The sequence below is a fragment of the Narcine bancroftii genome, chromosome 12, assembly GCF_036971445.1.
Source record: "Narcine bancroftii isolate sNarBan1 chromosome 12, sNarBan1.hap1, whole genome shotgun sequence".
Taxonomy (NCBI): Eukaryota; Metazoa; Chordata; class Chondrichthyes; order Torpediniformes; family Narcinidae; genus Narcine; species Narcine bancroftii.
The window spans coordinates 98973600-98999107 of NC_091480.1; positions in this window are offsets into that span (position 1 = coordinate 98973600).

The following is a 25508-nucleotide window of genomic DNA, read 5'->3' on the forward strand; positions in this document are numbered from 1 at the left end:
AGCAAGAGATCTTTATTCTGTACTGATACCTTACGATGTAAAAATCTTACATATTTTTCTTGTACTGTCACTGACCTCATCACCTCTGCACACCTTCCTTCTCCAGCCTCCCACCTCATTGTTTCCCAACCTCATACTGCCCACTTCCGTCTCCTACTCAAGATCCTCAAATCCAACTGCCCTGGTATTGTTTCTGAATGCGTCAGTCTTGTTTACCTTCACATTGACAGATTCTTTGAATTGTGCATTGTAATGTGTTCCAAGAAAAGCTTTGTTTTGCATATGCGGAAGAAATTTTATGAAGAAAGGATTGACACTGCCACAAATATAATTGGAACAGTAGCCTGTTTTAATACAGTATCTGTTCAGCAAGATATTATTTAGAAGCTAAAAGGCAGCCTTAACCCTAGTCAAGTACGCTAACAGTATCTTCACATTGGACAAAACTAAGAATTTATTACAGAAAGCCTTGATGTAGTTTTCAATGGGTTTATTAGATGATGTTATCCTGTTTTCTATAACAGCTGGTTTGTCTCTATTTGCGTTTCTAGAAGGGGATTTCAGACTTGGATAGCAGTGGAGACTGCCGTCAACTCTCCACAATGTATCAGGTGAAATAAGATCTGTGAAACGAAGATTGAGGTCACCAATCAGTTAATTTAATTGACAGCATGCTATTCAGTCGAGTCAACCAATACAGCGGATAATAAAAAAATAAATTAATAAATGAGGAAACAGAAGTGTTACAGTGAGTCGAAATGTGCAAGGTTTTGTGTTACAAGGTGCAGGGGATAGAGGGAAGTGCAGTTCAAGGGCATCATCTTTTTGTAGGATCTATTTAAGAGTTTAATAGCAGCCCTTGAATCTGGAGGTCTTGTTTCAAACTTGTGTGTCCTCTGCCTGTTGGAAAGGGGAAGAAGAGAGTGTGAGCAGGTTGAGATGGGTCCACTAATACACAGGCAGCTTCCCCCAGATAGTGGCAGTTAATGGAGGGGAGATTGGTTGCATGGTGGACTGAGCTGCATTCTCCACTCCTTACAATTTCTCACAGTCTTGTGTAGAGCAGTTCCTGAACCTATTATGTCAGCCTGCAAATTAGAAGATAACTTGAGAATACAACAATGGTATATAGAAATGAATAAATGTATTCCACTAGAAAAAATAACATAATTTAAGAAATAATATTACAATATTTGAACAAATATGGGAGCCATACATGAAACACAATAGAGAAAACCTACCGGGGACACCTACCACCTAAAATGACAGAAGGAGAAGGGAATGAAAAGAACTGACTCAGTGGAATTTCCTGTTTATATTTATTGAGTGACAACATTGTTTGACGGGTTTAATGTATCTTAGATTCTGAACTTTAAATGAATGGGAGGGGAGGTAGGGAGGGTGGGATGGGAAGAGTGGGGGGGGGGAGAAAACGACACTGTATATATTTGAAAAGAAAAATGTATGTATCTTGATCAATGTGGTTTATTGTGTGAAAAATAAAAAAATAAAAAGAGCAGTTCCTGAACCAAGCTGTAGTGTCTTGGGACAGTATTGCTTTCGTTGGTGCACTTGTAAAAGATGGAAGACCCCTTGGAGATGTACCAATTTTCCTCAGGTTTCTTAGAAAGTAGACCTTTGGCAGTGGTGTGGCACTCACCAAAAATGGCGACAGAGAGGTGCGGGAGCTGCCTTCTGAGGTGCTGGAGCAGTGCTGCTGTGAGCTCCTGCAGCATTGCGACCCTGCTCGTTGGCACAATTCTTTGGTCATAGTGTCATTGTGGTTGGACCAACGAACAGGTTCTTGGCAAGGAGTACTCACAAGAACTTGAAGCTCTCCACCACCTCCATCTCAGCACCATTCCTATATACTGGGAAATGTGCTCCCCTGTGTTTTCTGAAGTTGAAAGAGAGAGAAGAAAAAAAGTGTGGTTGCTCCAGCATTATTGAGGAGTTAATGGTTCTGGAATTATGTGGATATAGAAAGCATTCATTTAATGAGAACCAGTCCTCAGGGGATAAAAATGCCTATTCAAAATTAAAATTCCATTGATACTTTAAGAGCCTAGTAAGCTATCACTGGGTGTGGAATGGGGATACAATAAATAACTGTGCTTGTAAATCGGCTTTCATGAGATCAGGAATGCATTAGGTGGCTGTGTGGGAGAAAACAGGGAGAGGTAGTGGATGCTTGGTTCTAAGACTGAAGGCCTGTGACAAGTGATGTGCCTCAGGGATTTGTGTTGGGACCAATGTTGTTTGTCGTCTATATCAGTGATCTGGATGATAACATGGTAAATTGGATCAGCCAGTTTGCTGATGACATAAAGATAGGAGGCGCTGTGGACAGTGAAGAAGATTTTCAAAGCTTGCAGAGGGATCTGGACCAACTGGGAGAATAGGCTAGTAAATGGATGATGGAGTTTAATGCAGACAAGTGTGAGGTGATGGATTTTGGAAGGGCAAAGCGAGGTAGGACATATACTGTAAATGGTAAGGCACTGAGGAGTGCGGAGGAGCAAAGAGACCTGGGGATACAGGTGCATTGTTCCCTGAAGGTGGTGTCGCAGGTGGACAGGGTTATAAAGAAAGCTTTTGGCATCTTAGCCTTTATAAATCAAAATATTGAGTACAGGAGTTGGGATGTTATGTTGAAGTTGTTTAAGACATTTGTGAGGCCAAATTTGGAATATTGTGTGCAATTCTGGTCACCTAACTGCAGGAAGGATATCCATAAGATTGAAAGAGTGCTGAGAAGATTTACTAGGATGTTGCTGGGTCTTCAGGAGTTGAGTTACAGGGAAAGATTAAACAGGTTAGGACTTTATTCTTTGGAGCAAAGAAGAATGAGGGGAGATTTGATAGAGATTTATAAGATTATGAGAGGTGTAAACAGAATGGATGCGAGTCGGCTTTCTCCACAGATTAGGGGTGATAAATAGAGATCATAGTTTTAAGATGAAAGGGGGAAAATTAGGGGCAAGTTCTTCACTCAGAGAGTGGTGGGTGTGTGGAATGAGCTTCCATCTGATGTGGTGAATGTGGGCTTGATCATGTATTTTAAGAATATATTGGATAGATACATGGATGGGAAAGGTCTGGAGGGTTATGGAATGGGAGCAGGTCATTGGGACTAGTGAGATGATGGTCAGCACAGACTAGAGGGACCAAATAGGCTATTTTCTGTACTGTAGAATTCTATGGTTCTAAGTAGGAATGACCTGGAATGTATTTCAATGACCATTGATGCTGATCATCGGATATGGACATTTTGGTAACATATTATTAATGACATGTCCTGTCACTTAATACAGAATTCAAGGCATGCCTATTTTGTGATGGAAACAGTGGTACCAAACAGAGGCGGTGGTCACCAAAAATTAGAAAAATTTCCCTCTTTCATCTTAAGGATCCTGACCTGAAACATTGACTGACCATTTGAGCCCACAGATGCCACTTGACCTGCTGAGTCCCTCCAGTAGCTCATTGTCTGAACATTACAGCACAGAACAGGCCCTTCAGCCCTCAGTGTTATGCTGACCAATATATTTCTACCAAAAAATATTTACTAGACTCTTCCTACTTTGTAACCCTTTATTTTTCTTTCATCCATGTGCCTGTCTAAGAATCTTTTAAAAGCTCCTAATGTTTCAGCCTCCACCACCATCCCTGGTAAAGCATTTCAGGCACCCACACCTCTGTGTAAAAAAAAAACTTCATCTTGCTGTCTCTCCTCATCTTTCCTCCCTTCACTTTGTAAAGATGTCCCCTTGGAAAAAAAGGCTCAGGCTGTCCACCCTATGCCTCTCCTAATCTTGTAGACCTCTATTAAGTCTCCTCTCATCTCTCTGTGCTCCAAAGGGAAAAAACAATCCCAGCTCTGCTAACCTTGCCTCGTGAGACTTGCTTTCCAATCCAGGCAATATCTTGGCAAATCTCCTCTACACCCTGCTCAAAGTTACAGCATCTGCTTCTCTCGTGTTTCTCCAGCACATTTTGGGTGTCAGTGTGTTTAGTGATCGGTTCATTCAGACCAGACACCAGTACTTGAATATTCAGGTGAGTTTTGTAGTAGGGATGTGCATTTATTGTAAATATGTAATTCTGCAGAAAGTTACCTGTCTGTGCACAGAATGTTCAGGTTAAATAGGTAATTATAGCCAGTGAAACTGTGGCGAGTTGCTTATTGTTTTTTATAAAAATTATAACATATCCCTGTGCTCTTGAGTGCTTGGGAAAGAGAATGGAACAGATTCTACCGGGAGGGTTTGCATTGCTTTCCCATGATTCCCCTGACCACTTCTATCAGAGTACATCTTCCTCAGCCCTCTGCCTTTTTTTCCTATCACCGCTTAGCTTCTCACTTTATCCTCATTTCTTCTCCCACCTAACTTCTCCCCCACTCCCCCACCTGAATTCACCTATCGCCTACCAGCTCTTGCTCCTCCTCCTTCCTCCATGCTTAATCTCTGGCTTCTGCCCTCTTTCTTGCCAGTATTGATGATGGGGTTTAACCCCAAAACATCGACTGCCTATCGCCTTCCACAGATGCTGCCTGACTTGGTGAGTTCAATTTTAATTTAGAGATGCAGCAGGGTGCTAGGCCCTTCTGGCCCATGAGTCCATGCTGCCGAAATACAGCCATGTGTCCAATTGACCTATCAACCTATACATCTTGGGAACGTGGGAGGAAACCGGAGCACCTGGAGGAAACCCAGTCAGACTCGGACAATGTACAATCTCCCTACAGACAGCTGCAGATGTGAACCTGGGTCGCTGGCTCTGTCATGGTCTTACATTAATCACTTTGATGACTGTTCCCCCAAATTAATCCTAAATTATTTTCTGTGGATCATTATACAGGGAAGTTATTAAACTGGATAAAGAAGTGGCTGATAGACAAGCAGCAAAGGGTTGAAATTAAGGGTTCCCGTTCTGGATGGCTGCCTGTAACTAGTGGTGTTCCGCAGGGATCGGTATTGGGGCCGCTGTTTTTTGCAACCATAATTTGATTCCAGCTTCGTCCATCCAGCCTTTTGGATGAACCCACATGGTCTGCCCAACCCTGACTACAGGGCACCTGCTGATTATGCGGGATCTCCATCTTAAGCCATGAATAAACACACCACGTGGAATTTTTTTCCTCTGGGGTGAGACTTTCTTTTAAATATTACGAACTGTGGCAGTTTTGTGCCATCAGCACAACGGGGCAGAACTACTGTACAGTGTGTCTTTTCATGACCAGGGGCTTTTTCTACGATGGCTTGAACACTCACAGTTTTGTTGAGTGGTTCATCGAATGTTACTGGAACTTCATCCATGTTCCCTATTTGGCTCAGTTCAAAACAAGTTCTTTTTCATGCATTTATTACAATCTTATGAAACTCTTTTTTGTCTTCATAATCTTCTGGCATGTTCTGTTCAATCGATGTTTTTGTACGTGTTGGTAAACCGTGTCGTTTCATGTACTGGTAACACCAACCTTCTGTTCCAGTAAAATCCTTATGCTTTTGTTCTTCCCCTAAACTCCTGGTCTTATGTTTTATTATGTTGGTAGAAATGCATTTCCCTGCTTCTCTTTTATTTATCACCCAGTTTTTAAATTCCTCAACTTGTAGCCAACATGGAGCTGGACAATGAAGGTGATGTTTACTGGTGGTTTTTCTTCATTCACGGAACATTTTTGCTCCAAAGTCTTTTCCTGCTGCTCTATTACTGCGTTCCTTAGCACACATTATGACTTGTAGTTTGTATTCAATAATGTAGCTTGAGCACTTTCCTCCTGTTGCCATCTTGTGGATGAAAACCTCCACTACAGAGCCCAAAATGGTGGCTTCAAAATGTCACCTTTGTTATAAGACCCATGGTTGTTTTTGAGGCAATTTTTTGGGAAAAAGGGAGGATCTTATATGCTGTGAAATACGGTACCTAAATTGTTGCATTCAATACTAATTTTCAACTATCCATTCTTTTTCCAGTCATTGCTTTTGTCACTTCTGACTTCTGTCTGTCATGGCTTACACTGTTCCAAATTATCCTTTGCTACATTTTGTGTCACCACAAAAGCTTTTCACCTTTTTATCAGGCATCAAAAATTACAATTGTCAATAGCTCGGGAATTCTGGTACCCTCCCTTCCTTCACTTTCCTCTCACCCTAGTCGCACCTTTTGCCAGGTTTTGACTCTTCCTCTGATCTTCTTGTCTTCAATCTTTATTCCTCAGCAGAGGCCTCATTTGTGTAGTTTCCGCTGGTGGGGGTGTCTGGAACCAGAGGGCACAGCTTCAGAACACTCAATTGTCCCTTTGGAATAGAGATGAGAAGGAATGTCTTTACTCAGAGGGCAGTGAATCTATGGAATTTGTTGGCATGGAGAAGATGGTGATAGACAGGTTCTTGATCAGCAAGGTAATGAGGTTGGAAGGGATAGTAATGGAATTGTGGTGAAAACTCAATGGGATGAATGGCCTAATTTCACTCTTATGTCTTGGTCTTGTGAGTGGATTTTGTGAAAGATTTATTAATAGTTGTTGACCATTGGAATAGAAAGCACACCTTTTTGCCTGGGGAAATTATCACTAAACCAGTTCCTTCAGCCTGCTTCTGGAATCAGTGATCTTTGTCAAACAAATCATTCAGTCTCTCAGCAGGTCAGGAATGCCCATGGAATGAGAATCAGGAGTAACGTTAGATGTTGAATCTTCCACCTGACAGATTCATTCAATTTTGTATTCCCAAACACTGACTGACCTGCTGCTTCTTTACAATATTTTCCCTTTTGATTTCAGATTTCCAGAATCTACAGTTGTTTGATGTTTGTGTAAAGTCATGGAGCCAGGGAAGGGAATGCTGTCACTCAGACCTTGAAACAGTGATACCATTGTAGCAGCAGAAGATCCAAAGCCAGATGAGGAAGCTTGAGGATTGGAAGGAAGACTGGGGATCTCCATCAAAATGACAGCATTCTGGGGCTGTCCAGAGCGGTAGGGGTGAGTTGGTCTTCTTCAATGGATGGAAAATATTCTATGGTATGTGGTAGAAGAATCGCTCTCCAATATTTTGGACAAGCCAAGATTTCCTGCTTATTTAACTTCATTGACCAGAGGAGAGGTGAGAATTCTAATGGAATCAAGGTTAAGAAGACCCTCTCTACTGCCTTTTGTGTGTGGCAAGTTGGAGTCGCACCCCAGTAGGGTGAGTGCGGCAGTGTTGGGTGACAGTCACTAATAGTTGTAAAATATCTTACTGCATATAACACGATACACTGCATTTGTGTAGCACCTTTTATAAACTCTGAATGTTATAACATACTTTGAGATACATGTAAACGTGGTCATTATTGTAAACAAGAATTGTGTAATTACTGTTGCTGTGGGTTTGAATTAGCTCAGCAGAGCGATGGGAACCAGAGCATTCAGGCAGATGATGGAGCTGTTGAAAAGGTAGAAACAACGTGCAGTGAGACTGTGAAAAGGTCAGGCAGTGGATGGAGATTAAATGCTGTTGGTTGGATGGGTTGAAATGTGTATGCATTAATGTGAGAAATATTGAGATTAAGGCCAATGAACTTAGCTTGGATCAATACGTGGAATTATGATGTAGCTATTACAGAGGCTTGGCAGATGCAAGGATATGATGGGCTGATTCATGTTCCGGGGGCTTAGAAGTTTCAAAACTGGTAGTGAGGGACATAAAAGAGGGGAGATGGTGGCATTCCTGATCAGAGATAATTACAGAAGGGAGGATGTAGTGGAGGAATTGTCTACTGAGTCATTGTAGGTGGAGCTCAGAAACAGGAAGGGAATGAACACTCTATTGGGAGTAGTCTATAGGCCTCCAAAAAGGCCATTGGGACCCTGACGAGCATACAAGTCATCAGATATCAGAAAGGTGCAAAATAGTGGGGTTGTTGTCATGGAGACTTCAACGTCCCTAATATTGACTGGCACCTCCTTAGCTCAAAAGATTCAGATGGGGAGAATTTGTGAGGTGTGTCCAACAGGATTTTTGACATATTATGTGGTCAAGCCAATGAGAGAAGTGGTCTTTCTGGATCTAGGACAGGTTAATGAACCTAGTCAGGTGACAGAGCTTTTTTTTTGGTGGGGGGAGCATTTCGTTGACAGTGACCGCAACTCCCTGACCTTTAACGTGGCTATGGAGAAGGATGTGATTAGACAAAACGGGAAAGTAGTTCATTGGGGAAGGGCTAATGATACTATTTAGCAGGAATTTGGGAGAATAAATTGGGAACAGAAGTTCTCAGAAATGTACAACAGAAATATGGAGGATGTTTGGGGACCAATTGTGCAGGCTTCTGGATAGAATTTCAACATTGAGGCAGGGAAAAGATGGTAGGGTAAAGGAGCCATGGTTGACAGGAGAGGTAGTCCAATTAACTTAACTTAGTCAAGATATTATTATCATCTAATTGTACAAGTACAGCCCGAGAAAACAGCGTTCTCTGGTCCTCAGTGCAAAAACATGCAGCAAATTCATATATAGATATAACACACTTACAGACAAATGATACATATGCAGTACGCATATGCATATATAAAATAAATAAATGTTGTTAAATAAATAAATAGTAGCATCTCAGAGGTTTTGTATGTGCAGTTAATTCAGCGTTCAGCAGACTCTCAGCTTTGTGGTTCTGGCTGATACTCCAGTATCTTTTTCCTGATGGGATGATGCTTGGCCCTCCTGAACTCCACTATCATCTTCTTTGTCTTGTCCACATTGAGACTCTGGTTATTGTTATTGCTGCTGTTCTTCTTCTTATTATAATATTCAGAGGAAAAATGAAGCATATGTAAGGTTTAGGAAGCAAAAATCAGGAAAAACTCATGATAATGGTAATGGCTAAGAAGGATCTTAAGAAAGGACTTGGGTGAGCCAGAAGGGGGCTTGAGAAGGCCTTAGCAAGTAGGATTATGGAAAATCCTTAAATCATTGTATGAATACATGAAGGACAGGAGGATGACTTCAGTGAGGATAGGACAGAATAGAGAAAAAGGAGGGAACGTGTCTGGAGGTAGATGAGATTGTGGAGGTCCTAAGTGAATATTTTGCTTCAGTGTTCACAAGGGAAAGGAACCTGGAGAATGTGAGGTCAATATAGAATAGGCTAATGTGCTGGACCATGTTGAGGTTAAAAAGGATCTTCTTAAAAACATTTGGAAGGGTTCAGGCGGGAAATGTTGGCAATATATCTTTGTCTCCTATAGATACTGAAAAGACAAGCTGAGTTCTTCCAGCATTTTGGTGTTTTAACACAAATATAGACAAATAATGCAAATACAGGGCAAGTATTTCATCTTTAAAAAGAAGTTAAAAAATATTGTTTTGAACATATAGTAGTCTTGGATGGTTAGTGTGAGCAGTTGCTTTTGTTGTTCAGCTTTCTCGCTGCCCGTGGGAAGAAGCTGTTCCTCAGCCTGGTGGTGCTGGCACTGATCCTCCTGTATCTCTTCCCTGATGGGAGCAGCTGAAAGATGCCGCGTTCGGGGTGGAAAGGGTCCTCAATGATTTTGCGTGCCCTCTTCAGACAATGACTTCATAAAATGATTGAAGTCATGGCCAGATAATGTGTTTCTGTGATGGTAGTTGACAGATACCTATTTTACTGAATATTCAGGGAAATTACCCGATTCTTGTACCACAAAATCTTCTCCATTCACTTATAGACCAATAAATTTTAACATCTTAATCAAAATAAGACCTCCCCAACTGTGTCTGGCTGGTATTTCTCTGGAATAGTGTCTTGAGCTCACACACTTTTGATTGGGCAGAAACAATTAACAAGTTAATGACTCCTAGAAGCTTGGAATCCAGAAGCCAGGAGGATTTGAGTTGAAGTCTCAACCCCACAAACATGAATGTGAATTCAGATGAAAGAAGTAAATCTGGAAATATAAAATTGGCACCTGTTGATGTTGACGGATTGTTGCAAGTTCACTCGTCCAAGAATCCCAGGTGCCTTGAGTTGGTCTGACCTTTGTGTTGCTCCAGTCCCATACAAACCTTCTTTCTTTCTTTTTTAAATATTTTAATTGAGTTTAATATTTAAGCATAAATACAGAATTGACAATTACATAATAATTCATTTATGTATATATAAAAAAAATGCACAAAAAGCCAATAAAAAAGAGGATGTAACTATTCCCTCCCTATAATCAAGGTTATCTTATAAATTAATTTAAAAAAAACATTAATAAGGAAGCACTGGCAACTAAACAAACCTTCAAACCAGCCTCACAAGCCACTCAACTCTCATGAACTTCTTTGGCTTGGCTTCGCGGACGAAGATTTATGGAGGGGGTAAAAGTCCACGTCAGCTGCAGGCTCGATTGTGGCTGACAAGTCCGATGCGGGACAGGCAGACACGGTTGCAGCGGTTGCAGGGGAAAATTGGTTGGTTGGCGTTGGGTGTTGGGTTTTTCCTCCTTTGTCTTTTGTCAGTGAGGTGGGCTCTGCGGTCTTCTTCAAAGGAGGTTGCTGCCCGCCGAACTGTGAGGCGCCAAGATGCACAGTTTGAGGCGAGATCAGCCTACTGGCGGTGGTCAATGTGGCAGGCACCAAGAGATTTCTTTAGGCAGTCCTTGTACCTCTTCTTTGGTGCACCTCTGTCACGGTGGCCAGTGGAGAGCTCGCCATATAACACGATCTTGGGAAGGCGATGGTCCTCCATTCTGGAGACGTGACCCACCCAGCGCAGCTGGATCTTCATCAGCGTGGACTCAATGCTGTCAGCCTCTGCCATCTTGAGTACTTCGATGTTAGGGATGAAGTCGCTCCAATTAATTTTGAGGATGGAGCGGAGACAACGCTGGTGGAAGCATTCTAGGAGCCGTAGGTGATGCCGGTAGAGGACCCATGATTCGGAGCCGAACAGGAGTGTGGGTATGACAACGGCTCTGTATACGCTAATCTTTGTGAGGTTTTTCAGTTGGTCGTTTTTCCAGACTCTTTTGTGTAGTCTTCCAAAGGCGCTATTTGCCTTGGAGAGTCTGTTGTCTATCTCGTTGTCGATCCTTGCACTGATAAACATCATTCACCACCACTGAGCAAATACGAATGGCTTCACATGCCCAGGACCTGTGAGTGAACACATTGATAGCAGGTTGGAGCATCACAAAGAGCAACTTCATGATGAACAAACCCGAGAATGTGAAAAAATTATAAAACAATAATAGTAATTTTTATGGTTGTGGGAATGTCTTAATCAAAAAATCATATGTCGTCCTGAGTTTGAGATTTGTCTCTTCCAAAATTCTGGAACTCCCCTTATTCTGCAGCTGGAGCACCTCATATTTCTTATACTCATTTCCCACAACAAAGAAAGAGGTCAATCAGTCCATCAAGTCTCCACAGGCTTTCACAACAATTCCATCAACCTCATTTCTCCACAATATCTCTCTCACCCAACACCTCCCCCCCCCCATTCTCCTGTTACCCACTTGGACAAAGAGTAATTTACAGTAGTTAAAAACTCAACTATTCAGCACAGGCAATAACAGGGGTCACTGGAGCTCAGAGGCAGCAGCATTACCTGCTACACTCAGCGCAGCCTGTCAGCAGCTGGAAGAACTGTCACACTTCAAGAACAATCCAGAGTGGGCCAAGGATGTTGAGTTTGCGATCAAGCAATAAGGCGCAGAGAGAAAAGGAAACACAAAGAGAAAGAAGATTTGAAAATGAACACCTGAAAGAAAAGTATTTTTATAGCACTTTTACAGTGTAATTGTTGCATCGACGTTTGGATGATTGCAGCCAATTTGAATACATCAGGGTTCCATATACAATGAACTGGTGACAAAATAATATGTTTACTGATGTTCTTTGGGACATCTCCTCTGCCATTCAGGGAAAGAGCTCCATGTGGTTCTTTTGCCTCTCAGAGAGAGATGTTAGGCTTTATTTTCCCATAATCTCACTCTGAAGCTTGGATTGAGACCATAAGACTTAGGTGCAGAATTAGGCCAGTCTATTGAGCCTGCTCCACCATTCCACCTGATGTCAGAGAGACATAGAATGTGGAATCAGGCCATTCAGCCCAAGTTTCCCACACCAACCAAAATGTCTCACCCAAGCTAGTCCTATCGGCCTGTGTTGGACCTACATCCCTCAAAATCCATCCTATCCATGTAACCATCCAATATTTTCTTAAACATTGCAATAGTACCTTCCTCATCCATCTCCTCCAGCAGTCCGTTCCATACACCCACCACCCTCTATGTAAAAAAAGGTTACCCCTCAGGATCCTGGTAAATCTATCCCCCCTCATCTTAAACCTATGTCCTCTGGAGACTGAATCCCCCCTCTCTGAGCAAAAAACCCTCTACATTCACATGACCTATTTCTCTCATGGTTTTGTACACCTCCCGTGAGATGACCCGTCATCCTTCTGTCCTTCACAGAATAAAGCCCCAGCCTGCTCAACATCTCCCTCTAGCTCAGGTCCCTGAGTCCTGGCAACTGCCTCGGAGATCTTCTCTGCCCCCTCTCCAGCAAAGCAGCACGTTTTCTATAACACGATGACTAAAACTGAATAGAATATTGTAAATGGGGCCTCACTATCATCTCAGACAACTGCAACATGATCTTCCAACTTCTGCACTTTGATTAATGAATGCCAATGTGCCAAAAGCCTTTTTTTAACCACCCTATTTATTTGTGATATGACTTTCAAGGTTATCTACACCTGGACTCCAAGATTCATCTGCTCTACGATACTTTGCAGCTCCCTGCCACATATTTTCCCTTCCAAGCTCATTCTCCTGCCTTCTCCCTGTAATTTTTGATGCCTTTAACAATCAAGAATTTATCAATATCTGCTTTAATCTACCCAATGATGTCCTCCACAGCCACCTGTAGCAATGAATCCCACAGATTCTCCTTTCTCTGACTGAAGGAAGTTCTCTTCATCTCTGTTCCAAAGGGACATCCTTTTATTCTAAAGTTTATTTTATTCTGTTCCTAAATTCTCCATATCCACTTTATGTAGCCCTTTCAAATATTCAGAATGCTTCAATGAGATCTCCCATTTCCTTCAAAACTCCAAGTCATCAAACACTCCTCGTGTGTTAACCCTCTATTCCCAGGGACCATTCATAGAGGTTATCGAAAGCCTGGACAGGTTTATCTTTGATTTTGCTCTTGTAAATCCAATACCCCTGTAGTACATCAACACTGTTATCCCAGACAGACTCACTGCTGAATCATTGCGTGCTGACTGAAAACGTAACAGAATGAGAAGGTGTTGATTCGTGGAGCCTATCATTTTATGACACTGCCGAGTCATTTCAAATTAATTGTTCATCTTAGCTTTGAAATATGAAAGGCTCTCAATTAATATTGTTAATTTATTTACTCTAGCACGGAGAGGAGAGTTGTAAATAAATGTATTATTGATAATAATACTATTGTCATAAGTAAAATGTACAGACTCAACAACATTCTTACTTGCTGCAGCCACGCTGGTACGTAGATACACCATCCACAATAAATGATCCCAGTCTGGAAAGAGATAATAAATATAAAGGATAGGCAGATCAATAAATGTTCACAGTTACAATTAGTGCGAGATAAAAGTAGAATTTCAATAACACAGAAAGATCTTTTTGGAGGTTCTGGAGCACTTTACGTAACGCTATTATGGCACCAATAACCCTGGTTCAAATCCAGTACTGTCTGTAAGGAGTTTGTACGTTTTCTCTGTGATCGTTGTGGGTTTTCCCTGGGCGTTTCAATTGCCTCTCACCCTCTGAAATGTGTGGAGTTGTTCAGATTAATTGGGTGTTATTGAGTGGCAGTGGTTTCAGTGGGCAGAATCAGTTCTATCGTGTTGTTAGTTTAAGCAAAATTAAAGCTCACGGAAGGGGTCAGAAGGGGAGGTTCTAGAGTCCGCTAGCCATTGGATAAAATGCATCATCAGATGTGCAGAACAAAACTCCCTCATCCATCTCAATTTCACCACATGCTCTGTGAGGTGAAGTTCCCACATGCTGCAAAGAAAATTTGCTCAATCTGCACACCAATTCAAAACACAGCATTCACGCACTTCCCCTGACTTGATATTTTATTACACAGGACTGCTGAGCAGTGAAAATAACACTGATTAAAAGAAATGCATCAAGCTGACCCAGCTATCTGAAGAGAATGCCTCAGCAAATCAGTCAAGTCCACTGAATGCATCAGGATTGTGTTTGCTGATTTACTAATATCATTGCTTGAGATTTTGCTATATTTTTAATTAAATGCATCAGTTTCATTTGCAGAAGTTTAATGCTCAGGGATTTTCAACTTGAGGAATAGGCAAACCAATTAGGGTGGAGCAGGAGAGCCCCACTGCAACTCAGACTCTGTCGGGAGAGGAGGAATATGGATCATGTGGCTTAATGCAGGAATGAAATTACATAGATAATTGACTATGATGTGGTGAAAATCAGAATGACAAAGTTGAATTAAAGCAATTTTCCACTGGTAAATTCCATATGCTGATTATATAAGACAGCTCTGGCTGAAAATGTTAATACTTAAATTAAGAAAAAGATTTTTTTGGTTGGATCAAAATGCTCAGTGGAACCAGGCAATTAAAATTTCTCTAACTAGCAACTCCTTGCAACAAATTCATTGCACTCTATAAGTTGAACTTCATGAGGCATGAAATCTTTGCCGGCCTTATGGCTGTCAGAAGGTAATTTTGTGTAATATTACTTGTTCTGTCCTATTACCATGAAGAAATTCTACAGGTGGGTACCATGGAGAGCATTCTGGCTGGTTGCTTCACTGCCTGGTATGGAGGTCCCAATATTCAGGACCAAAAAAAAACTCCAGAAGATTTTTTACTCAGCCTGTGGCATCACAGGCGCCAGACTTCACTCCATCGACAATATCTATAGGAGACGGTGTCTTAAGAAAGCAGCCTCTATCCTCAAGGACCCCCACCACCTAGGCCATGCCCTTTTCAGTCTGCTACCATCAGGAAAGGGGTACAGGGACCTGAAGTTGAACACCTGGCAGCACAAGGACAGCTTCTTTCCGTCCACCATCAAATTCCTGAATGGATAATGAACCACAGATACTCACTTTCTCCTATTTTCTTGCACGATTCATTTGTTTTTGAAATATAATTTATAGGAATGTCTGCACTGTGATACTGGCACAAAACAACAAATTTCGTGGCAAGAAATTCAGATTCTGATTTATTACTTGACAATAAAACACAGTCATACAGGAAAGAATGTTTTACAGGCGAGTTGATCAGAAACTAGGGTTTTTAAGGAAACAAATGTATACAAGGAAAGCTAATAAAAATGTCGTTATTATGAAAATCAATCAGAGACTTATTCAAGGACTTACTTTACATCTTATTTATTACTGAATATTTATTTTTCCTGCATTGCACAGTCAGTTTGTTTACTTTTCTTTCTTTGTTTACATTTCTCTCTATTGTGTGTGTATCTTTTTCATGAGTCCAGTTTTTTGCTCTGCCAATAAGTAGAAATTCTTCCTGGCCTGTAGGAAAATCTCAGGGTTGTGTGTGATGTGTGTGCACTTTGAAAATAGATGTGAACTTTAAACATAAACTATAACCAACAGAAAATATGAACCAGCTAAAAAAAAATGGGTGATAAATTGAACTGAACTTGATGCTGGAAAATCAGAACAACACTGGGAACAACCAATGAACAAGGCATCAATCCAATCAGCTGTGTTAATTGGCTACCTCCCTTGTCTCTGACCCAGAATATACCAGATAGGAGTCGCTCTCCTATTCAAGATTCAGGATTCCTTTATTGTCATGTAATAAAGACATTGCCATATTACACAGAATTTGTCTTCATCTGCTATAAGACAGACAGATTTGCCATTGGTAGAAATTGTCTGAAGTGCCTCTTTCAGTCAGAGAAAGAGAAGCAAAGGAGAGTCCCCCTAGAGTCACCGAATGTCTGTGGATTCACCTCCAGCACACTTGCTCAGCCTCTGCAGCCGCACAGAGTCTAGTCCAAACCATCGACAGCCTGAGCTCCAGGTCTGAACCTCTGACACAATCAGGAAGCCCTCAGAGCTCTCGGCACCCTCTCACATCCCAGTTCCAATACCTGAACCCTCTTCGTTCAGTTTTGATCCATTCTCCAGCTGTCCACGGTCTGGTGTGATTCTCTCAACTGCAATCACCAGTCTGCATCTGTTCCTACCCCAAACCTTGAGGCTATTCCTCCTTGTTCCCCACCAATGGAAACAACTTACTACCTCAATCTTATCTTTGCCTTACATAATTTTATGTTTCTATAAGATCCCCTCTCATTCTTCTAAATTCTAGCAAGTACAGTCCCAGATGACTCCATCTCTCCTCATGGGCCATCCCTTTCATCCCTTGAATCAATCTGGTGAACCTCCTTTGCACTGCCTCCAAAGTCTGTACATTCTTCCTCGAGTAAGGAGTCTAGAACTACACGCAGTTCTGCAGATTCGGCCTCACCAGTACCTTGTACAGTTGCAGCAGAATCTCCCTGCTCTTAATTTCAGTCCTTCTAGCCTTCCTGATAACCTGCTGCACCTGCAAACCAACCTTTTGCGATTCATGCACAAACGCTCCCAAGTCCTTCTGCATGGCAGCATGCTGCAATTGCTTGCCATTTTTCCTTCCAAAGTGGATGACCTAACATTTGCCAACATTGTACTCCATCTGACAGACTTGACCACTCATTTTTAATTTTTTTTTAAACAATGTAGACAAACAGTACTTCAGCCCATGAGTCTGTGCCACCCAATTTACACTCAATTTACCTACAACCTCGGTGCCTTTCGAATGGTGGGAGGAAACGAGAGCTCCTGGAGAGAACCCACACAGACACAGGGAGAACATACAAACTCCTTACAGAGCCCCGGTCCCGATTGTTGGTGCAGTAACAGCATATAAACCACTGTGCTGCCCTTTTCTCCATTAAAAAAAAAATTTTTTTTCTCCTTTTAGTTTTTTTTACCTGCCTACCCTATCTCTGTAACTCAGTTCCAGACGTCCAGGCAATATCATAGTAAATCTTCTCTGTATTCTTTCTATCTTATTGATATCTTTCCTGTAGTTAGGTGACCAAAACTGCACACAATCCTCCAAAAATGGCCTCACCAATGTCTTATACACTTTACCATAACATCTCAGCTCCTGTGCTCAATACTTTGATTTAGAAAGACGAATGTGCCAAAAGCTTTCTTTACAACCCTATCCACCTGTGAAGCCTCTTTCAAGGAATTATGTATCTGTACTCCCAGGTCCCTCTGTTTTACCACACTCCCCAGTGCCCGACCATTTACTGTGTATGTCCATTCTTAGTTTATCCTTCCAAAATGCAATCCAAATCATTTTATTTCTGATCTCTTAGAACATCTTCCAATAATTTATCTGCTTCTGATGTCAGGCTATAATTTCCAGGGTTACTTTTGGAGCCTTTTTTATACAATGGAACAACGTGACCTTCCCTCCAATCCTCTGGAACCACACGCGTGGCTAAGGACATTTGAAATATTTCTGCCAGAGTCCCCGCAATTTCTACACAAGCCTCCGTCAAGGTACAAGGGAATATCTTGTCAGGCTTTGGGGATTTATCAGTCTTTATTTTCTTTAAAGCAGCAAGCACTTCCTCCTCTTTAATTTATATATGTTTCATGATCTCACTGCTTGTCATCCTTACTTCCCACTATTCTGTGCCTGTTTCCTAAATAAATAAAATTTACCTGATTTATCCTCCATCTCTTCTGGCTCCACATAAAGTTGTCCACTCTGATCTTCAAGGGGATCAATTTTGTCCCTTACTATCCTTTTCCTCTTGATGTACCTGTAGAATCCCTTAGGATTTTCCTTCACACTGTCTTCAAAAGCAACTTCGTGTCATTTTTAACCTTCCTGATTTCTTTCTTGAGGTTATTCTTACATTTTTAATACTCCTCAAGTACCTCATTTGCTCCATTGCCTATACCTGTTATACACATACCAAACCAGATCCCCAATATCCCTTCAAAACCAAGATTCCTTATGCCTGCTAACCTTACCTTTAATCTTGGCAGGAATATATAAACTCTGTATTCTCAAAATTTCACTTTTGAAGGTCCTCCACTTACGCACATCCTTGCCTGAAAACAGCCTATCCCAATCCATGCATTCTAAATCCTTTCTCATTTCCTCAAAACCAGCCTTTCTCCAACTTAGAATCTCAACCTGAGGCCTAGACCTATCATTCTCTGTATTTAACTTGAAACTAATGGCATTATGATCATTGGACCAAAAATGTTCCAATACATACTTCTGTCACCTGTCCTGTCTCATTTCCTGAAAGGAGTTCCAGTATTGCACTCTTTCTAATTAGTAACTCTATATATTGTTTTAGAAAACTTTCTTGAACACATCTGACAAACTCCAAAAGTAGTAACAAATATGCCCATTTTACTTGATCAAAAGTTTTTTCTGCATCCAATGATAGCATACACAGAGGACAAATATTATAATATTCATTAAGTGACTATATAAAAATAGGAATATTAGTTTTTAATAAATCCCATCTGATCTTCAAAAATAACAGACTGTAAAATGTTTTTCATCCTATTGGCTAAAATTTTAGCATCAACATTCCGAAAGAAAATCAGTCTATATGAGGAACATTCCGTTGTGTCTTTACCTTTCTTCATAATTAAAGATATGCAAGCCTTTTTAAATGAATCTGGAAGTTTACTCTGTTCAACTGAATCTGCAAACATCACAGTCAAGTGAGGTGTGAGCAATTGAGAAATAATTTTAAAGATTCCACAAGAAACCCATTGGGTCCTGGGGCCTTTCCAGATTGTAATGAGGAAATAGCAACCATTATTTCCTCTTGTGAGATAGTTTCATCCAGTCTAATTTGACTATCTGAAGATATCTTGGAGACATTCAATCTGTCTAAAAAAAGTTTTCATCAAATTACTGTCATTCGTACATTCAAAAGATTATTGAATAGAGAAGAATCTTTTAAATGTATCATTTTTCTCAGAATGATCTGAAGTTATAATACCATTTTCTTTACAAACCTTTGTAATATGCTGCTTAGCACCAAATTCTCAGAATCAGAATTTATTGTCATGAACAAGACATGAAATTCAGTGTTTTGTGGCAGCATCACAGGGCAAACATTCATATCAGTTAGTCAAAAATTTACCTGGTTTATCACCATGAATGTAAAATTGACTTTTAGATTTTAAAAGTTGGCATTTTGCTGGATATGTTGAGAGAAGATCAAATTTAGTTTTTTATGCTCTTCACTTCCATTTTCAACTAATTGACAATCTAATTGTTACATATTTAATGAAAATTTGGGCATAGTTTAGAAAACACTTTGCATTTCATAATTTTCCTCTTTTAAGCCCTATCACATCCAATCACTTTTTTCCAACCTTCTTTTACATGATGCTATTTTTCAGAGATGTTCTTCAAAGTTTTAAGGATCTGTTTATTGATGGATATTTTGCATCATTTGAGCATCTTTCTGCTAAATTTAATCTGCCCAAATCTCAATTTTTTAGATATTTGCAAATCTGGCATTTTCTTGAATCACAACCGACTTCCCAAAAAAGTCTGAATTAAATTTTATAGATGAGTTTTTTTTTTAGTTTAATGCCTTCTCATAAAGGATTAATATCTATTATTTATGATAAATTGTTATGTTTAAAGCAGACTTTGTTAGCTAAAATTAAAAATACTTGGGAACAGGATTTAAATTTATCCATATCAGATGTGTGTTGGGATATAATTCTTAAGATGGTTAATAGCTCTTCATTATGTATTTGTCATGGTTTATTACAATTTAAAGTGGTATACAGAGCACATATCTCTAAGGCTAAATTGTCTCGATTTTATTCTGATGAGTCCCTGCTGTGACAGATGTAAGACTAGTGAAATGTCATTAATTCATATGTTCTTTTAGAAAAACACTGGAGAGAGGTTTTGTGCACGGTCTCAATTATTAATATAGATTGGTACTGAACCCTTTGGTGGCCCTCTTTGATACAATGGGAGGGAATGATTCTTCTTTGTCTCTGGTTCAGAGTCACACTATCTCTTTTGCTCTCTTTTGGCGAGGTGTGCGATTTTACTTAAATGGAAGGTTGCTGCCCCAGTGGTTACGTGATATCATGTCATTTATAACTCATTTTTTTTTACTTTACAATATTACTTCAATGTGATTAAATTGTCTGATGTAGCTGTTCTATGTTCTTTTTCATAATTTTGTTTCTCTTTTATTATTGATCATATATAGCATCTGCCAACACTGTTAGGCAGTGGTTTTGAGTTTTTCTCCTTGCTTCTTTTTTTCTCTTTTTTTTCTCTTGTCTTTATCTCTTTTATAAAAATATACTGCACTTGAATACGACTTATGGATATGATTACAACTTACGTATGTTTTTGATATGCTGAATATTTTATTAATTCTGCGTAACTATCTATATCATCTTATTTTTAAAAGAAAGACAAACTCCAAGCCATCCAGCCTACCAGTGAGGAAACTAGTCTCTCTCGCTTCTCCCCATTTGTAATCCCTACTGCTCCCAAGCTCTCCGACCATGTGATCAATCAGACTTAATCCTATGGATGCAGCATCTCTTGTCGTATTGTATTAATTTAATTTACAATATTACAGTGAGATATCTTGTCAGTGAAGCAGCAGCAAGTTAGAATTTTTGTTCATCGGTCCATCATACTTGCACATATGACAATAAACTTGTAATCGTTATTGGACCAGGAGATTCTACTTAAGGAATCATAACAAATGAAAAGGTAAAATGTGAGTGATTGTGAAATTGTCCACAAAACAATGTGTGGGCAAATTATTTGTCTGCCTAAATTTCTAAGCAAATTGTGTGTGTAAAGTTGCATATTGCTATAGAATTCAATGTGTCTAAAGATGTTCATGTTGTGTAAAATAACCTATTCAATTGTGTCTGTCTTAAATACAAAGGTCGGTGATTTATAATAGGAAGATAGGAAGTAGGAACAGGAGTAGGCCAAAAATGGCCCATCGAGCCTGCTCCGCCATTCAATACGATCATGGCTGATGTGCTCTAGTTTGTACTGGACTAAATATAAAGTAAATATTTTACAGATTTTAAAACTAATGGTTTGTTATTCATAAATCTTAGAGATCAGAATTTATAATATGATTTTTATTTAATTCAAAAGAAAAAGTTCATTTGTAGAGGAGGAAATGTAGGAGATTCATCGCATTTCCCAGACTGGTGATTGAATCATGAATTTGATCCATTTCAATAATGAGGACATCGAGACCAGCTCTTCTGAATTAATTATTGTTTGGTGAAATGTGTAATAAACTTTCAAATTCACTGTGGTTGTAATCATCAAGGACATCTTCCCTGCAATAAATTTGTCTTCTGCTCTTCTTATTTTGGCATTTGGATTTATAATGGAGTAAGTGCCCCAAATAACATTTTGGAATTAAAACTTGTCCAACTGTTAAATTGTAGCAAAATTATTCATTTATCATGTCGTATCTCTGCTGGTAATGGAAATGAGATCACATGGCATTAATTATTTTAAGAATGCAATCCTTGCTCATTTCCTTTATCGTCCCCTCTATTCCATCTCTGCTGACCTCCCTTTGCAGATTTGTGCATCTACCTTAACTGTGCTTTTGTTTACTGGAGTGGGAAGTTCCCTCTGTAACTGAACTCATTTCCATTTCCACTTACACCCACTTGTTTGACCTTTGACAAACATCTGTAGTTTCTTTTATTGCATCTGTAAGTATCTTGTATTTATCCCAACCATCCTTTCTTTTCCTTAATTTCCAGCTGAGGGCATGTTTTTGATTCTGTTCTTATGAATTTCACAAAGCAGCCAAACTTTATGATTCATTCAGCTAGAAACCAGCCCACTGAGTCAAAACTGACAATTAGGTGTCCACTTACACTGATCCTACACACTTGCCATTTTGTTCTTTCTACATTTCTATCCTACATCTACACACTCAATTTACAATGAACTTACTCACTTGTGATGTGGAAAGAAACCCACGAGGTCACGGACAGCATGAGACGTCAGGATTGAACCCATTCACTGGAGTTGACCTGCTGTATCGCTAGACAATATCTATGTGTCCTTTATGGTGTCATAGTGTCAGTGAGTCTCACAGATTGGAAATAGTTCCTATGGCCCAACCTGCCCACAACGACCAAAATATCTCACTCACACTCGTCCCATCTGCCTATATTTGGTCCACATCCATCTGAACCCATCCTATCCATTGCATTGGTCCATTTTTATTTTCAATATTGCAGTAGTAATGTTGGAACGATTGAACCATAGAACATTACAACATAGAAACTTCTCATGAGAAAAACCAAGGCTGATATGGGTTCTTAACCTGACTAAATTAGCAGCAAGTTGTCCCACCCTCATAAAGGGGAGAGGGGGCTTCAATGTGTGCTAATATTGAAGCTTCTGTCAGTAGCAGAGCAAACACAGGGAGCTAATTCATGATCTATTTAACTGGCCCCATCAGCTCACTGCTAAGAAAATTAGGTGAACAAAAATTAACCTCATACAGAAGAAAATCAAATGCCTTGTCAATAAATATGCTACAACTAATTAGTGCCTTGTGTATGGTTCAGTCAGCAAACAGTGTACAGGTGAGCCCTTGGGTTCTCATTTCACACTTTAGGTAGTCTTTTCTAACCCTTCCTGAAGGCAACTATGAATTTATATTGAAGTGAACTTCAGCTAATTAAGGTCATTTATTCTTTTGAAGTTTTAAAAGCCTGGGAGATTCGTGAGAGATTGAGCGTTGAGTGCCCTGCACAGTTCTATAATAGCTCTCTACCGCATCCAAACACTCTGTTAAGGGCTTTAAATTGCTTTCTTCTAATGGCTGGTAAAAACCTTTTAATTTCAGAGTACAGAGGAAACAATGGAACTTTCCAGAGCAATGAATGGAACTTTGCATAAAAGGTGCTTGTTTTAGTTCTGCAGCAGCATCAACCTGAAATAAACTCCTCATGGTGGACACAATCATTTTTGAGTTTACCACTCAGAGATCTGACAAATTCTGATCTGCTTCTCTTTCCACAGATGCTGCCTGATCTGCTGAGTACTTACAGCATTTTCGGTTTGTTTTTTTGGCTTCAGGTTTCCCATATCTGCAGTATACTTTGACCTCCTGTGGCTGTTGTGAGTGTATCAATGACTTTTGATAGGAGGCCAAATTAAACCTGATTCTTTTCTTGCTCAGGGATGTTTTGATTAATCCTAAAGTACCCTAGGAACCCAGGTTTGATGCAACTAATTCACAGCATGCTGGCACAGTTAGGGTTGCGCTATTACCAGCGACCTGGGTTCAAATCTAGAGCTGTCTTTAAGGAGTTGTATGTTCTCCCTGGAGGAAACTTGTGAGATGAGAGCCTAGTGACACTCTAGGTGTCTACAGCACCTACAGTGCAGCACAACCAGCTGAGATTCATCTGGATGAAATGTATTTTTTCAACACGTTTATCATCAGGGCCCAGGAGTTTCGCAAACCTTTTCCCGTGATCTCTGCGCTTTTCCACTTGAAGCAGAATTAGCTCCAATATTCTGGTGTTGTGTCCAACTCATGTGTCCAGCTGTTAACCACGAAACTGGAGCAATTAATTCATTGAAATTTTGGAGGAGAACCAGCAGGCGTGGTAGGATGTCTGAACACACAGACACAGGAAACTAAAATAGGAGTCATCTCGCACATCCCTGATGCCTGCCTCCCATTCAGTACGCGATGAGGAGACACAGTTAGTACAACACCTATTACCAGTGACTCAGGTTTGAATCTGCTGCTGGCTGTAAGGACTTTGCATGTTCTCCTCATGTCTTCGAGGGTTTCCTCCAGGTACTCCAATTTCCTCCCATGTTCCAAAGATGTGTGGGGTTAGTAGATTAATTGGTCACATGGGTGCATTTGGGCAGCGTGGGCTGGAAAAGCCTGTTACCATGCTGAGGCTCTACATTAAAAATTAAATTTAAAAGTTCCCTTTAGCCCTGATACTTCCAAAATTTTACCTACCTTCACTTCAAATGATCTGCACAACTCTCTGGAGCAGAGAATTTCAGAGATTCACTTCCCGCTGTGTGACGCACTTCTAAGGACCTCAGCATTAAATGGCCAGCCAACACCTAGAAACTACTGTATGCCTTCTTGGCAATAATCATTCCATCTGTAGGAACAGAACTGGGAAGCTCCAACGTAGAAAAACATAAGGTGAGAGGGATTGATTTTTGAACAGATCAAGACCTTGTCTTTTAACCCATAGAGTTTGCAGTAAGAAGTACCACTTGCCTAACTGGTCTCAGCTGTTAATCATTCTCCATGGAGCCTGTCAAGAGATAGATAGCACTGACTATGTGGCTAAGGCACAATTCATATGCCATCTAACAAATTTGCTGTTGACAAATGATTGTTGGCAGAATCACAGATGGCAATGAGGAAGTACAGAGGAGGGAGATAGATCAGCTAGTTGAGTGATGTCACATCAACAGCCTTGCACTCAAGGTTAGCAAAACCAAGGAAATGATTGTGGACTTCAAGAGTGTGATAGTACAGACCTATCACCAATGTATAGGGTTACAGTATCTAGAGCGATTGGCTGAGAGCTTAGCCACGCCTACTGTGTGGGCCTTAAAGGGTTGTGTCCCTAGCCAGGTTGGATCATTCCAGACTGGTCGGCCACCTGTGAAGAGCTCCTGTCTTTTGCTAATAAAAGCCTTGGTTTGGATCAACAAGTCTTTGGTTCTTTCGACGAGCTCTACAAGGAGGAAATCAGGAGAACACGAACAAGCCCTTATCGAGGGGTCAGTAGTGGAGAGGGACAAGATCTTTAAGTTTCTGGGTGTCAACATCTCTGAGCATCTGTCCTGGGGCCTCCATGTCAATGCAATCACGAACAAGGCTCACCAGCTTCTATACTTCTTGAGGAGTTTGAGGAGGTTTAATATGTCACCATAGACTCTTGCAAATTTCTACAGGTGCACCGTGGAGAGCATTCTGACTGGTTGCATCGCTGACTGGTATGGAGGTAAAATGTCCAGAGAGTTGTTAACCTGGGCAGAGTCATCACAGGCACCAATCTTCACTCCAATGAGGACATCTACAAGAGTTGGAATCTTTACAAAAGCAGCCTCTATCCTCAAGGACCTTCACCACGCCAGGCTATGGTCTCTTCACTCTGCTGCCATCAGGAAAGAGGTAAAGGAGCCTGAAGAATACCCAGTGGCACAAGGACAGTTTCTTCCCCTCTGTCATCAGATGCCTAAATGAATAATGAACCACAGACACTACCTCACTTTCTCCTATTATAGCGATTAAAGCCCATTGATCTTGACTTCTGGTCTGTTGGGTCAAATTGTTCGCACTACAGTCACTTTATGTAGGAAGCAAGTGTAATAATTAAAGGACAACACCACCTCCCAAAATAGTCATCACCTCCTCCCAA